The 16,611-nt window shown below is 45.2% G+C and overlaps 1 long non-coding RNA gene across 2 annotated transcripts; it reads left to right on the top strand.

Moving 5' to 3' along the window:
* Positions 1 to 8,525: 8,525 nt before the first annotated feature.
* LOC105714289 (uncharacterized) lies at positions 8,526 to 16,358 on the top strand. Of its 2 annotated transcripts, none has more exons than XR_010338190.1 (5): positions 8,526 to 8,711; positions 10,297 to 10,368; positions 14,521 to 14,592; positions 15,152 to 15,206; positions 16,092 to 16,358. It is a non-coding gene; the product is annotated as an uncharacterized LOC105714289 (long non-coding RNA). The 2 variants fall into 2 exon arrangements; XR_010338189.1 differs by having other exon boundaries at positions 15,016 to 15,206.
* The last annotated feature ends 253 nt before the right edge of the window (positions 16,359 to 16,611 follow it).

Below are 16,611 nucleotides of genomic sequence, written 5' to 3'. Positions count from 1 at the left end.
CCTCTTCCAGGCCAGGTGCGGTGGCTCACACCTGTAATCCCAGCACTTTGGGAGGCTGAGGCCTTCTTGAGGCCGGGAGTTCAAGGTTACAGTGAGTTATGATTGCACAGCTGCACTCTAGCCTGAGTGACAGAGTGAAACCCTGTCTCAGAAAACAAAAACATAAACAAAAAAACTCTCTTCCTACCCTGCCCCCAAAGTGCAGTCTGCCAGCAAAAATCAAGTCATTTCTAATGGGCTTGAAGGAAATAAGACATGCCTGGGTAAAAGGAAAGAATCTGTACCAGATAGTGCTCTCTTCATTATCAAACCAATCATTTTGAGCTATGACTTTTCCCAGAGGAAGAAGAAAATTATTAAATCAAACAAACAAATAAAACAAGATGGAGAAGAGACATACCAGGTTACTGGATTGGAAGACTCACCATGGCAAGGATGCCAATTGTCTCCCAAGTCAATCTACAAACTTACCATAATTTCAATCAAAACCCCATCACACTTTCTTGTAAAGACAAACTGATTCTACAAGGTATATGGAAAGGCAAAGAGACTAGAACTAGAATAGCCAAAACAATTTTGAATAAAACAAATGAAATTGGAGGAATCACATTACCTAATTTTAAGACTTACTACAAAGCCACAATAATCAAGATGACGTGGTATTGGTGGAGAGATACATAGATCAGTGGAATAGAATAGAGTCCAGACATAGGCCAATTGATTTTTGACAAAAGCACAAAGGCAATTCAATAGAGAAAGGGTAATCTTTTCCACAAATGGTGTTGGAACGATTGGATATCCATACGAAAAAAAAAAATGAACCTAGCTTAAACTTCACACCTTATACAAAAATTAACTGAAAAATGGATCGTAGCTGTAAATGTAAAATATAAAACTACAAAACTCTTAGAAGAAAACACAGGGGAAAATTTTCATAACCTAGGATTAGGCAGAATTCTTAGACATGAGATCAAAAATGTGATCCATAAAGAAAAATTGTTATATTGGACTTCATCTAAATTTAAAAATTAAAAACTTTTGTTCTGTGAAAGACACTTTTAAGACAATTAAAAAGCAATCTATGGACTGAAGAAAAGCATTAGTAAATCATATATCCAACAAAAGACTTATATACAGAATATATAAAGAATGTTCAAAACTCAACAGTAAGAAAACTAATAGCCCAATTAGAAATGGTCAAAAAGATAACCTCTTTGGTTATCCTGAAAGAGATAAATAGATGGCAAATAAACAGAAAAAGATGTTCCACATAATTAGCCATTAAGGAAATGCAAATTAAAACCACGATGAGATATATACCACACCCCCATCAGAATAGCTAAAATTAAAAGAAAAAAACCCACTGAGCATATCAAGTGCTGACAAGTATGTGGAACACCTGGAAGCCTCATGTGTCGCTGGTGAGAATGTAAAGTGATATGGCCACTCTGAAAAACTGTCTGGTAGTTTTTTTATAAAGTTAGACAAGCAATTTCCATAAGACCCAGCAATCTGACTCCTAAATTATTTATCCAAGGGAAATAAAAATTCATGTTCACACAAAAATCTGTCCATAAATGTTCATAGCAGCTCTAATCATAATTGCCAAAAGCTGGAAGCACCCTAAACGTCCTTCAGTGGATGAGGAGTTAAACAAATGGTGATATATCCATACAATGGAAAACTACTCAGCCATGAAAAGAAACAAACTACTGATACACACAACTTGGATGAATTGCAAAAGCATTATGTTGAGAGAGAGAAACCGGTCTTCAACAGCTCACATGCTGCATGATTCCATTAATAAACAAAAGGGTGTTAGTGCCTGGATCAGTGTTGGTCAGACATTAAGGGTGAGAGAGGGCTTGACTACAAAAGGGTAGTACAAATGAGTCTTGGGGGTTGATGAAATGGTTCTATATCCTGATTGTGGTAATGGTTACAAAAATCCATACCTGTGTTAAAAGTCATTTTCACATAGAAAAGTCATAGAACAGCAAATTCACAGGTTAACGCAAATAGCGGAGGGAAGAGGTTCTTAGGAAAAAAGAGGGCGAGAGGCATTTCACACACACACATATACACACCTGCGCCCACACACACAGTTTGGAAGGGGTGCCCCTTAATGAATTAAACACCCAGTACCATTTGTCTATTCAAGAAAATCATGACTTCATTCCTCTTTTAAGAAGGAAGATTTGATACAGGCATTGGACAGACACATTTATCACCTGTAGAAATTGGAGGTTCAATATTCTGCAAAGAACTTCCCTACCACCACCCCATCTGGATGCCACAATCCCTTTTTGCCATCATTTTACCCAATCTGAACCTTCTAGCACAATGTACCCACAACTATGGGAACGGTATTCTTGAATCCTAAGTGGGCCACATGGTCCCAATAAGAATCAACACACTTAGGCACACAACTGGACAAAATCTTTGAACTTGAGACTGGCCATAGGACAGCAAGGGCCCTTGGTGGTCCTGCCCTAACAGTGTCTCTGACTTGCCAGTGACCTCGTGTAGCTGCTGTGACTGTCCCATTTGAAACCCTCTCGGTCATGCCCTCCCCCTTCCCTCAGAAAAGGGGATAGCAGTGGTGGGAATGCAGCTCCTGATAAACAGATAAGCAGATTAGGACTGGCAGAAATTAGGCCCCTCAAAGCAATCAGGCTGAAGATAAAAGAGAAATTTAATGAAAATTGAAAATACAATCCATATTACATAGCCATTAAAAATGATGTTTACCAGGAATTTGTAATAGCATGGAAAACGCTTGTATCACCACATTGAGCAAGAAAAGAGCAAATTACCAAATTGCATGTACAGTTGATCACAATTATATTTTAAAAGATGTATAGTAAAAAGACTGGAGTTAAATACACCGTAATGCTGGCAATGACTGGCTTTCAGTGGGAGGAGGAGCCTCCCCCCACCGTTCTGTACTTTATATATTTCCAAATATTTTCTAGAATGACTGCATACATCTAATTTAAATTAATCTTTAAACTTAGAAAAATAGAATGTTGGAACTTGCTTTTAAAAATATAATTTGGAGCACCGGTGCTATATGTGTAAATGATCAAATATTTATCCAGCACCTATCATGGTCCTCAGAATCCTTTGCATAATAAAACCATCACTGCCAACCTCTCCTGTCTCCCCCCATAGCGAAGCCTCCCCAGTCTCCCTCCCAGCAATACACACATACACACATACAATGTCATCATCTGTTTGCTGCATTTGTGACTAAGTACCTCACCGAATACCTGAGGCAAGCTCGAGGATCTGGCACAGACATCACTGATAAGTCAGCTTCCTTTTGGCACTTTTGCCAAGACAGGAACTCTATAATAAATGAATGCCTGGGCCTCAAAGGTCCCCACTTAAAACCCTGGTCTCTCCAATCTCCTCGCTCCCATGAAGTCGCGGGCTCTCTGCGACTCTGGCTCATCCTCCCTGCATTCCAGCCCAGCCCCCGGAGCTCATCAAACATTTCTCCTTTTGTAACTGGTGGCCCACTCTTTCACCAGCAGCTGGTCCTGATTGACAGAGTCCACCTGTCAATCACAGGCCCTGCTCAGCTGCCTTTGAGGAGTTAATGTGGGGCCCCTTGGCCCTGCCTGATGCAGTTAATGCCTGCCTTCCCTGACATGGGCATTCTTCCCCTCGGGGCTAAGACCTCTCCCAGCCTCCCCACCATGCCCTAGGAGTGTCCTGCAGGCCTTTCACAATGCCTGGCCGCCTTCATTAGCCCTGGGGGTCTTCTGGGCCCCTTTCCAGTGCAAGGCGCCATTCACACTGATCCCCGCCCCCCAAATTCAGTATTAGGCCACCTGACCCCTGTCGGCAGCAATTTCTGTGACACAGCTCAGTGTGGGAAAGGCCAGTGACACCCTTTCTAGACGGATCAGGCCCCACACGGCCTCCTTTGACCCCGCCCATCTCCTGCTGCCCCTCCCTACTGCAGGGACAGGAGTGTGGGTGGGATGGCGCAGGGGCTGGTGACAGGAGCATACTGGGTCTGGAGTGCACACCCTGCTGGGGACTCCTCTTCAATTTTGGGTCCCCAGAGAGGATTCCAGAAAGGGCTCTCGCATCACTTATGAACCACAAAAGCAGTGAAAGTCAATAAAAGAGAAGCAGGCATTGTGTGGAATCCATGACAGTGGACAGCCGTGGAGATGAGCCCATTAGACAACAGGAAAGAGGAGGCAGAACACAGCCAGAGAGCAAGAGAGCAAGACTGACAGCGAAAGAGACGCTGTCTCCATAGAGAGACCCAGGTGGTCTTGGCTGACTTAGCCCAAGAAGTCGTTCACTGTCCCTTGCACTGCATTCTGTTGGTTACAAGTGTGTCAGTAGGCCGTCTCAGATTCCAGGGGAGAGGACACAGATGACACCTCTCTATGGGATGAGTGTCAAAGAATTTACAGACTTGTTTAAAACTGCTCCAGACTATGTCCGTGGGGTAATCCGGCCCCTCTGTAATACACTAGAGGCTTTTTTCAAGGCTATATGAAAAAAGAAACCTAAGGGTTCCTAAAAATGCCATTGATGGTTTTATTATGGGAAAAGCCCACATGTAACAGTCGCACATTATTTGAATGACAGCTTGAACCAGGGCAGCCACCAGCAGTAAGCTCTTTCCAGAAAGCGCTTAAAGCACATCAGCTCAAATACAGCTTCTGCCCCATGTGTTGATGGGAACAGCAAATTCACAGATTATTGCAAATGGTGGGAGGAAGGGGCGCTTAGGAAAAAAGAGGGTGAGAGGCATTTTACCTACTAGCAAGATGGGAGTGCTTGTTCTCCCTTTCCTGGGCCCCTCTTAATAAGATAGCCCTAGGAGGGGTCAGATTGTTCAGGATTGAAGGATTGGAGAACCACATGGCTTTGGACAGGTCGCTTGGCTTTCTGGTCTCTGTCTCCTCAACTGGAAAGTGCGAGGGTCAGATGAATGACTCTGATGTTAGTCCTGGGGCCAGCATTCCATGATTTTAACCAAGGGAAAGAAATCAGTAGGGCTTTGCCAAACCTACCAGCCTGGGCCTAGGTAGGAAACAAGCCAAATACAAGCTGAGTCTGTGCTCTCAAACTCCTGCATGGCTGAGGTCCCATTCTCAGCCAGAGTGGACAGAGTCACCAAGAACCCAGCACTATGGTTTCATGGCTGTGTTTCCTTTGTTAAAAAAAAAAAAATCCTATCCCAGGAAACTTCTTTTTTTGTGAGATGGAGTCTTACTCTGTCGCCCAGGCTGGAGTGCAGTGGCGCAGTCTCAGCTCACTGCAACCTCCCTCTCCTGGGTTCAAGCAATTCTTCTGCCTCAGCTTCCCGAGTAGCTGGGATTACAGGCGCCCGCCAACACGCCCGGCTAATTTTTGTATTTTTAGTAGAGACAGGGTTTCACCATGTTGGCCAGGCTGGTCTTGAGCTCCTGACCTTGTGATCCACCTGCCTCAGGTTCCCAAAATGTTGGGATTACGGGCATGAGCCACCATGCCCAGCCCCCAGGGAACTATTAAAGTTGATATTAAAAAGAGGAAAAAAAATCAAAGAATTATTCTGCACCTGCAGGGTAACTTCGGGAGGAAATACTTGGCAATTATTCTAATCTGGCTAAAGAGCCACGAGACAGACGGTTTTATACACCACGGAACATTACGCAGCCATCAAAAACGATGAGTTCGCGTCCTTTGTAGGGACATGGATGAACCTGGAAACCATCATTCTCAGCAAACTGACACAAGAACACAAAATCAGACACCGCATGTTCTCACTCATAGGCGGGTGTTGAACAATGAGAACACATGGACACAGGGAGGGGAGCACTACACACTGGGGTCTGTTGGGGGGAAATAGGGGAGGGACAGCAGGGGGTGGGGAGTTGGGGAGAGATAGCATGGGGAGAAATGCCAGATATAGGTGAAGGGGAGGAAGGCAGCAAATCACGCTGACACGTGTGTACCTATGCAATAATCTTGCATGTTCTTTACATGTACCCCAAAACCTAAAATGCAATTAAAATAAATAAATAAATAAATAAAAAACCCTGAGTGCAGTTCCTTGATACACCCCACGTGGAATCCTGGCCGAAGGTTTCCTCTACACCTGGATCCGCTCCCTCCTGAGCAGAACCAATACACTACTGGCATACTCCTGAGGCTTGGGAGGAAATGCAAAGAGACTGGCTCCATTCCCCTGCCCTCGGAGTATTGAGCTTTATGTCAGGACTCGAAGAAAAGACAGAATCTTGGCTGATGAAAAAGCCAGCACATACAACATGGGTGGTAGGGATTTGGTTCCATCAGGATGGGACCAGAGGCCTGACCACCTGGCACTTCCTAAATTCCCTCTGTAGACACCAGGTCATCCCAGTAGAAGATGATATTTTCCCAAGATGGCTGTAACCAGAGCTCCCATCCATCCCACATGCTCTTCTTACAATGTAACATCGAGTGGAATCTATGTGCCCTTCCTCCTGAATCTGGTGGCCTGTGATTATGGCAGAAGTGGCACTGTCTGACTTCTGAGACTAGGCCATTACAGGCCATCAAGTTTCCTCCAGGTTCTCTGTGAGGACTTTCACTGCTAGGATCCAGTGACCATGCTGCAAAGGAGCCCAAGACCAGTTGAGCTTCCATCAACCACTGAATGTGAGACTGAAGGAGCTTTCAGAGGATGCCAGCTCCCAGCCTTTGAGATGCCCCCAGCCTTTGACTCTTCCCAACTGAAGCCACAGACATCATAGAGCAGAAACAAGTTGTCTCTGCTATGCCCTTTCCAGATTCCTGACCCACAGAATCTGTGAGCAACATGAAATGGTCATTGCCGACTGGGCCCGGTGGCTCACACCTGTAATCCCAGCACTTTGAGAGGCCAAGGCGGGCAGATCTTCTCTGTATCAAAAAAGGTCATTGCTTTAAGCCAGAAGCCTGGGACTGTTTGTTACATAGCAACAGTAACTGATACATCTCTGAACTGACTGTAATGCTGTATCTCTCAAACTGTAGTACTTGGACTGCCTATGGCAGAATAGGGGAAGATGCTGTTAAAGATGCAGATCCTGGCCCCAGTCCAGACTCAAGCAATCAGAATTTCTGGGGATGGAATCAGAAAAATTGATGTTTTGAACAAATGCCTCCCCATGCTTCTTAGGCATATCAAAGTATGCAATAACACTGGTGTAGGACTAAGAAAACTATCCTAATCATAATTTTCTTCATTGTTGTTTTGACTGCAAGTTAACAAACTGACTGTATCTAACTTAAGCCCCCAGTGAGACTTCCTGAGTAGGCTCAGAAACACCTCTCAGCTCTTACTTTCTCCATGTGGTCCCTTCATGTTTCCCTCTCTTGGAAACCAACCATCTCTCCTCCATACCACCTTGTAGCCAGATGTGGCCATGTCACTAAACTGAGAAGGGGAAAGATCATGTGACAAATTTCTGGGAGCCTTACTTCAAAGACAGTTGGCATGTGTCCTTTGTCCCTCTTCCTACCTGGCCTCCATTCTTCTGGCTGGAATGTGGACATGAAAGTTGGAACGACAGCACGTATTGGGCAAAGGGATGACCTTGGGAATGAAGCCCATGCACAGTCGAGTGACAAGATAGTAGGATCTTGTCAGAGATACCTGGACCGCTGAGAACTTGGTGGAACAAAGGAGCCACGATACCAGCCCTAGGCTTTATTCTTCTGGAATTCTGTGTTTGAAAGAAATAAACTATCTTGTAGGCTGCTGTGACTTTGGGTCTCAGCTACTTGCTGTTGTACTTAAATTTAATTGGTACAATGGCAAATGCCGTGAGGGAAAATCCCCAGATGATTGGTTCCTAAGGCCGAGGACTGATTTGGAATCACCAGGATCCCCCTAGTGCGTGGGCCTAGAACGAGCTGAGTCCAGAAATCCTTCCCAGCCTTACAAACACACCAAAAGAAGCCTGGAAGCTGTTTTCAAGTTCTTTCAACCCACAGGGTTGTTGAAGTCGTTGGTGACAGACTATCTGCCTGGTTCCAGGTTCCCACAGGGAGCTAGATAACATCTATCAAAGCCAGCCAGATTCTAAGTGCTCACAGGAGGCTGAAGGCTCCCAGTGGCAGATGCTGAGAGTTTAGCTTCAAAATTAGGTTTGTGCTGAAGGCCTCATCCGGGCTAAACATTTACCTAATTATTCTAATATTTGTTTATAATAATAGAGGCCTATGTGCTGGGCAAAGTGCTAAATGCTTAGCACACGTGATTGCATTTACTCTCACAAGCGTATGTGGAGAAGGTTCTCTTAACAGGGTCAGAGGGTTTACGTAGAATAGCCCACAGTCTCACAGCTAGCAAATGGAGGAGCTGGAACTTGGACCCAAGTTTCAGTGACTTCCAAAGTCCAGGGGCAAACATTTCGGTGATTTCTTGTAGAAACTGACTCCCTCCCTCGATCGGCCTGGAGCCAGCTCCCTGAGCTGACACGTCTCTTTCCCTCAGGGGGCAGAAACCTGGGACACTCCCAAAGATCTGGCAACTTCTACCCTGGCAAGTTCTTTAGCAAGGCTGCAGATGAAGATGAAAGAGGACGTGCTGGAACAGGCTCTGGCAAGTGGGCAATGCCCCTGAAACGGGTTTGTAAAGGATCATTGGTCCAGGGCTCAGAGAGTGCTGGAGATAAAGTGCTGTTGGCCTCAAGCTACAGAAGACACCTGTGAAAGAAAGCTGGGTATGTGTTTTGTCAAGCAGAATAGGGAGTATATCCAGCCAGGGGTGACTACTCAGGGGCATTTCTCAACCTTGAAGGTGTCCTGCTTTCAAATGAATGAGTACTAATTGCTCATTCTAGAAAGCTAGGAGCCCCTCTCTCCTCTCACCTTTACCTCACTCTCTACCTAAACTTCTTGACTTGCAAACCACCAATTAGGAGGTAACAGAAAATACCAGCTGTTAATTAATACTAATTAACAAGGTTACTTAAAGTAAATGCTATTTAAAAAGCCAAAAGTGTTTCCTTATTCCCCAGTTAAGTTGGAAAGGTCATGCGGAGGTCACTCAGCTGCCCTGATGTCTTCCATTCATTCTCTTTCTTTCCAGACCCTTCTTCCCCTCTGGCCACTGCTCGTGTCACTCTAATGGGTCTCCTGCCTGTTAGAGTCAGAGACCTTGCTTTTCTTGATGGTCATCAGCCACCTCCTTCACCGTGCCTGGAATAATGTGGGAGCAGGGGACGTTTAGATAAGATGACTCAGATACATAAATAAAGCTGGGCTCTCCAAGTCTTAGCAGAGCAGAGTCCGCCAGGATGTTTGTGGTATCAGGAAACATGGGTCTTCTAAAGGTGGTCTTGGGGGTCTGTGTCTTACAGCCGGACACTGTCACCTCCAAATCCTCCTGTGTCCTTGAGTTTTTATGCATACAAGTGAGGGTGCTGTGGAAATCAAATCAGGGATGTCCACTAAATATTTCTGGCTCTCTGCCTTCCAGGCACATGTCGGAATTGCACTTCCTGGCCCCTTATAATTGAGTGAGACCATGTAACCAGTCATGACCAATGAGTTACAAGTGGGAAGTGATATGTTTCACTTCCGGACCAGGACATTTAATTGCTGGAGTGAAGCCCTCCAGAGCTTGCTTTCCTTTTGCTGGAAAGAATGGCAATATTCTAAACGGTGGCCCATCAGCCTGTGTCCTGCAGTGAGGGCCAGATAAAGCACAACACCCAGCCAACTCTAAATGGGTGTATTCTGTGTGTAAGAAATAAATGTGCTGTGTTAAGTTACTGAGAATGTAGGGGACCATTTACGACTGCAGCATAGTCTAGCTTTTGCCACAGGGGTTCTTAACCTCTTGGTGTTTGGGAATATTTTCTGATTTGGGAATTCTTTTCAACACACTTGAAGGGACTAGAAATCTCATACAACACTAAACGATGACTTGGGCCCAAGTCATTCCCTACTGCAGTTGTTCGGTATCTTTACCATCTTCTGCAGCTATCGGTCTTCAATTCTGTGTACCATTTGCCTTGGTCTTTTATTTTCCAATAACATTTTAAGTTGAAATATCATGGTTGTACATATTTTGGGGTTACATGTGATATTTTGATACAAGGTCTAATGATCAAACAGGGTAATTGGAGTATCCATCACATCAAACATTTATCTTTTCTTTGTGCTGGGAACTTCAGAATTTTTCTCTTCTAGCTATTTTGAAATATGCAATAAATTATTGTTAACTGTAATTTCCCTGCTGTACTATGGAGCCCTAAAACTTATTCTTTCTATCTAACTCTATTTTTGTACCCTTTAATCCAGGATCACCAATCCCTCCGGCTGAGGACCCGTACTAGTACGTGGCCTGTTAGGAACCAGGCCACACAGCAGGAGGTGAGTGGCAGTTGAATGGGCATAACCACCTGAGCTCCGCCTCCTGTCAGATCAGTGGTGGCATTAGGTTTTTATAGGAGCACAAATCCTACTGTGAACTGTGCATACCAGGGAACTAGGTTACACGCTCCTTATGAGAATCTAATGCCTGATGATCTGAGGCAGAAAAGCTTCATCCCGAAACCATCTCCCCTTGCCCCTGTCCATGGAAAAATTGTCTTCCATGAAACCAGCTCCTGGTGCCAAAAAGGTTGGGGATGGATGCCTTAACCAACTGCTTGATTGCTGTCACCTTCCTTTCTAATATTCCCGTGGAAGAAGCGTTCACCATTTCAGAGAATCATGATTCTCTCAGAGCTGGCTTGATGGGTGCCTCATCTCTTTCTCATGGTCCCAACGTCAATGCCTGACATGCTTAGAGCAATGTTCCATTTCACATGGAGCCAGCAGAGTCTTATTCTCAACAGCTACTCAGTTGTCACGGGGGCACTCACCTCCATGTAGCAGTGGCCTCTGAGTACACTTCCAGACAAGCTATCCAGAGATCACAGGGAGAGAGGCTCACAAACAATATAAAAAGCTTGAATCACCCAGCGTATGAAATCCATTGAAAACACACAGCAAGAAGCAAGGAAATAGAGGTGGGGTGGGGTGGGTTCGCACACTTAGGATGGGGTACAAGTGGGTGGAAGGACAACACTGCCTGAACCGAGGGAGATTGGAAGCAGGGAACAGTTCTGTCTCTCTCTGCTGCATCCACATGCCTTGCCCACTGAGGGTGCTTCTGAGATCTGTGTGGAGGTTTGAAGTCCGCAGATGTCCAGAAGGTGCCTGAAGCCAACAGTGCATACTTGGCTCTGTTGGAGACATGCAGAGACAGGACGCCTGGCCACAGCTGTACTTCTCCAATTAGCCTGAGGAGCAGCCACGGATGGTATTTGCATTTCTTGGGCAGAGAACACATGGCGCTAGAATGAGTGTCACCAATGGGTGGCCAAATATTGAGTGCCTCGTACGCTTCATGTATATTTAGGCTATCATGAATATTTAGTGCCTCAGGTACCTTAAATATATTTAGAGCCTCATGAATATTTTGTGTCTCTTGTATATTTAGGATCTCATGAATATTAGGACTTTCTTGTTCCTTCCCTCTCTTTCTATGTTCACACATGCTTTTCCTTATGTGTCTAACATTTCTTCAGGTTACTAACTTATATATCAATCACAAAGTTCATCCATTCCACTTGTTTTCTTGGCTTCTGTGGCAGAATGGTACATTCTCTCTCTCTCTCTCGTTTGATTGAGACAGGGTCTCCCTCTGTCACCCAGGCTGCAGTGCAGCAGCATGATGTCAGCTCACTGCAGCCTCGACCTCCTGAGCCCAAGCAATTCTCCCACCTCAGCCTCCTGAGTAGCTGGGACTACAGGCATGGACCACCATGCTCAGCTAATTTTTTTATTTTTCGTAGAAACAGAGTCTCCCTATGTTGCCCAGGCTGATCTCAAACTCCTGGACTCCAATGATCCTCCTGCCTCAGCCTCCCAAAGTGCTGGGATTATAGGCATGAGCCCCCATGCCAGAATGGAACACCAGCCATTCACTGGTCAGAATGGAACATTCTCAAACACTGTAACAAGTATCCATTATTTCAGCTGCAGCCAAAACTAAACTGATTGTTCTTGGTCAGGATTTATCACGTCTGTGAGGGGTTGCTGGACATAAGGTGCCTCAGTCCACTGCCCTACTCTAGGAGCCTTCAGGGATATCTCATGTAATCTGTGTAACTACTCAGCAAGGTGGGCCTCGTTATCCCAGCTTTACATCTAAGCACATTGAAACACAGAGAGGGTTAGAAACTTGCCACAGGTCACACAGCTGATAAGAAGCACAGTCAGAATTTGAACTCAGATCTGTTTTATGTTCTCCTCATTACCTCATGATTTTGAGCTTTGATCTCTACTGGGAGGTGGATGACATTCCACATCAGCTTGGTGCTGCTCATCTTTTCACCTCCGCAGCTTCTGTTCTGGTCCAAGCTGACTAGTACTATTTGCCTGGACTACTATAGCACCCAACTCTGCCCCTCCCACCCACGAATTCAGTCTACACATGGTGTCCAGAGAGGATGCTTAACCACACAAATCTGATTCCATCATACTGTCACTTAAGCCCTCCCTTGGCTTCCCATTGCTCTTTGTTTTTCGTTTTGTTTTGTTTTGTTTTGAGACAGAGTCTCACTGCGCTCTGTGCACCCAGGTTGGAGTGTAGTGGCGTGATCTCTGCTCACTGCAACCTCCACCTCTCGGGCTCAAGCAATTCTCCTGCCTCAGCCTCCTGAGTAGCTGGGACTACAAGTGTGCATCACCACGCCCAGCTAATTTTTGTATTTGTGGTAGCGACGTGGTTTCACCATGTTAGCCAGGCTAGTTTTCAACTCCCAACCTCAAGTGATCCATCTGCCTTGGCCCCCCACAAACTGCCGAGATTATAGGTGTGAGCCACTGTGCCCAGCTCCCATTGCTCTTCGAATAAAGATCCAAACCCTCACTATAGCTTACAACTTACTACCAGGCCACATGATCTGGCCCCAGCTGATCCCCTCAGTCTCTCCCTCACCACCATCCTCCTATCTTCCAGCTACACACTGATGTCCTATCACTTCCCAAATATGCCGTGTTACCTCCCATCATACGATATTTGTACATGCTGTTCCCTCTGTCTGTGATGCTTTGCCCTTCCTTCCTCATTTCGTTAATGCCCATTTATCCTCATATTTCAGCATTTGTGTTCCTTCTACTTTTCTGATCTCTCTAGCCTCAGTAAGTTTCCTCGTTTATATTGGGTTGGTACAAAAACCACAATTACTTTTGTACCAATCTAATAAACCCCTTCCCTGTAGAACAGTGGTGTCAACTTATAATTATGTCTGCACTGGTGAAAATGTTTACTGCTAGCCTCTGCACTAGACTTGTGGATGCTCTGAGATCAGGGCTTTTGCTCCCCACTGTATCTACAGTGCCCTCTCCATAAGTATTTGTCGTTGTCAATATAGATTCTTTTCCTGAGGAATCACCAGAGCTCCTGCCTCAGGAACATCTCCAGCTAGTTCCTCTCTCAAAGGCTTGCCTTTCCTGGAATCCAAACTGATGGCCACTTGTGTAGTGTGACCTCAAGTGGTCTCGGAAGTACTCTTTCTCCTATTACTCTGTTGGAAAATTCCACCGTGACAAAATCATGCCTTTTAGGACCTCATGAATATTAGGACTTTCTTTTGTTTTCTTTTTTTTGAGATGGAGTCTCACTCCGTTACCCAGCCTGGAATGCAGTGGAGTGACCTCGGCTTACTGCAACCTCCACTCCCAGGTTCAAGCCATTCTCCTGCCTCAGCCTCCCGAGTAGCTGGGATTACAGGTGTGTGCCACCACACCCAGCTAATTTTTGTATTTTTAGTAGCGACGGGGTTTTGCTATGTTGGCCAGGCTGGTCTCGAACTCCCGACCTCAGGCAATCTGCCCATCTTGGTCTCCCAAAGTGCTGAGACTACTGGCGTGAGCCACCACACCCGGCCAAGACTTTCTTGGTCTATCCATCTCTTTCTATGTTCACACATGCTCTTCATTATTTGTCTAACATTTCTCCAGTTTACTAACTTATCAATGACAAGGTAAAACGCATATCTGTGAAATGCAAATCTCTCTGGGAAGACTTTCACATGAACCCGTAGCTCAATTAGAATCAGATTCCAGTCACATCTACCCAGGACCTACTGTGTACCAGGGACTATGCAAGGCACTTACCACTGATGTGGCATGTTAGTTACGTATTGCTGCGTAACAAACACCGCAAAACTTAGAGGCTTAAAACAACAAACATTTATTATCTCCCAGTTTCTGGGAGTCTGGAATGCAAGTGTGGCCTAGCTGGGTCATCCAGCTTAGGGTCACTCACGAGGCTGTAATCATGACATAGGAGAAGAGCCACTTCCCAGCTCACTCACGCAGTTGCTGTCAGCAGGCTCAGGGCCTCATTGGCTGCTGGCTGGAGACATCAGTTCCTTGCTGTGTTAGTCTGTTTTGCATTGCTATAAAGGAATACCTGAAGCTGGGCAATTTATAAAGAAAAGAGGTTTATTTTGGTTCACGTTTCTGCAGGCTGTACAGGAAGCATGGCTGCAGCATCTGTTCCTGCTGAGGGTCTCAGGAAGCTTCCAATCATGGCAGAAGGTGAAGGGGGAGCAGGTGGATTCACATGGCGAGAGTGGGAGCAACGGGAGAGAGGAGGGGCTGCCTTCCTCTTTTAAACAACCAGTTATCTCATGATAAGTGACAACTCACTTATCATGGGGAGGGCACCAAGTCATTCAGGAAGGATCCACTCCTATGACCCAAACACCTCCCACCAGGCCTATCTCCAACTCTGGGGATCGCATTTCACCATGAGATTTGGAGGGGACACACATCTAAATCATATCACTTGCCAGGTGGGCCTTCCCATAGGGTAGCTCACAAGACGGCAGCTGGCTTCCTTCAGAGCAACCAAGTGACACAGTAAGATAGAGTGGGCAAGATATAAACCAAGACCTTTTATAGCCTAATTTCAAAAGTGACATCCCATCATTTCTGCCTTATTCTATTTCTATTCAGCAGAATTGAGTCAGTAAGTCCAGCCCACATTCCAGAGGAGGGGATTACAAAAGGGCATGGACACCAGGAGGCAGAGATCATGGGAGCCATTGTAGAGACTGCGTACCCCATAGGGGTTCTCATTTTATTCTCCCAACAGCTTTGTAAGGAACTTTTATCTTCATTTCAAAGGAAGAAAAGCTGGTTCAGAGAGGGTAAGTGTGATGGTTACATTTTACGTGTCAATTTGGCTAAGCTATGGAGTCCAATTGTTTGCTCAAACACTACTCCAGATGTTGCTGTGGAGATATCTTATAGATGTAATTAACATCTACAACTGGCTGACTTTAAGTAGAGGAGATTACTCTCCCATAATATGGGTGAGCCTCATCCAATCAGTTGAAGGCTTTAAGAGCAAAACTGAGGTTTCCCCGAGAAGAAAGTATTCTGCCTTGAGATGGTAACATAGAAATCCTGAGTTTCTAGCCTGCTGGCCTGTCCTGTGAATTTCAGGCTCAAGACTGCAACATCAACTCTTGCCTGAATTTCTAGCCCACCAGCTTGCCCTACAAGTTTCAAACTTGGGCCGGGCATGGTGGCTTATGCCTGTAATCCCAGCACTTTGGGAGGCCAAGGCAGGCAGATCGCTTGAGCTCAGGTATTTGAGACCAGACTGGCCAACATAGTGAAACCCCATCTCTACTGAAAATACAAAAAAAAAAAAAAAAAATTAGCTGGTGTGGTGACATGTGCCTGCAGTCCCAGCTCCTTGGGAGGCTAAGGTGGAAGGATTGCTTGAGCCTGGGAGGCACAGGTTGCAGTGAGCCGAGATCATACCATTGCACTCTAATCTGGGCAACAGAATGAGACTTTGTCTCAAAAGAAAAAAAAAAAAATCCAAACTTCCCAGCCCTTACAGTTGCATGTACCAATTCCTTTAAATATCTATATCTATCTATCTATCTGTACACTGAAAGGGTTCAAGACACACTATCTCAAGATATGATGCCTTGGCAGATAGAATATTTTAGGTTGAAGGAATTTGAGAAATGACAGTCACAGGAAAGACTCTCTCACCTCCCCTTTCTCTTCTGAAACAGATCATAAGATCCTCACGTGAGAGGTGGCCTCTCTAGACCTGGAAGAAAAGAACATCCTTATATCTGAAGACAGAGGGACACCAATAGGAGTCTGAACGAACAGGCCTTGCTAAGTCTCCCTCAGTTTACTCCACTTAGCACATATCCCTTGGTCACCTCTATCACATTTTTTCACCACCCTCCACCCTTCATCAAAGCTAGTATTAAAACGATCAAGGTTAACTTCATTTCCTCTGAAGGCTCCTGTGTCAGGTGAAGCTTCCATTAAATAAGTTTGTATTGCTTTTCTCTTGTTAATCTGTCTTTTGTCAGTCTAATTAACAGGGCCCCAGCCAGAGAAACTAGGAGGGTATAGAGGAAAAGATATTTTTTCTTCCCTTACAATAAACACACACACACATACTCATACACACACATATCCTACTAGTTCTGCTTCTCTGTAGAACTCTAACTGATAAAGTGTTTTTCCCAAGTCATATAGTTGGTAAGTGGCAAAGCAGGGAGGTGGAGAAAGAAGTTG

This window comes from Aotus nancymaae, unplaced genomic scaffold, assembly GCF_030222135.1.
Source record: "Aotus nancymaae isolate 86718 unplaced genomic scaffold, 86718_ANA_hifiasm-v0.15.2.pri h1tg000058l, whole genome shotgun sequence".
Classification (NCBI taxonomy): domain Eukaryota; kingdom Metazoa; phylum Chordata; class Mammalia; order Primates; family Aotidae; genus Aotus; species Aotus nancymaae.
Note: the sequence above shows the minus strand (reverse complement) of the source record. Positions and strands in the feature narration are given on the sequence as shown.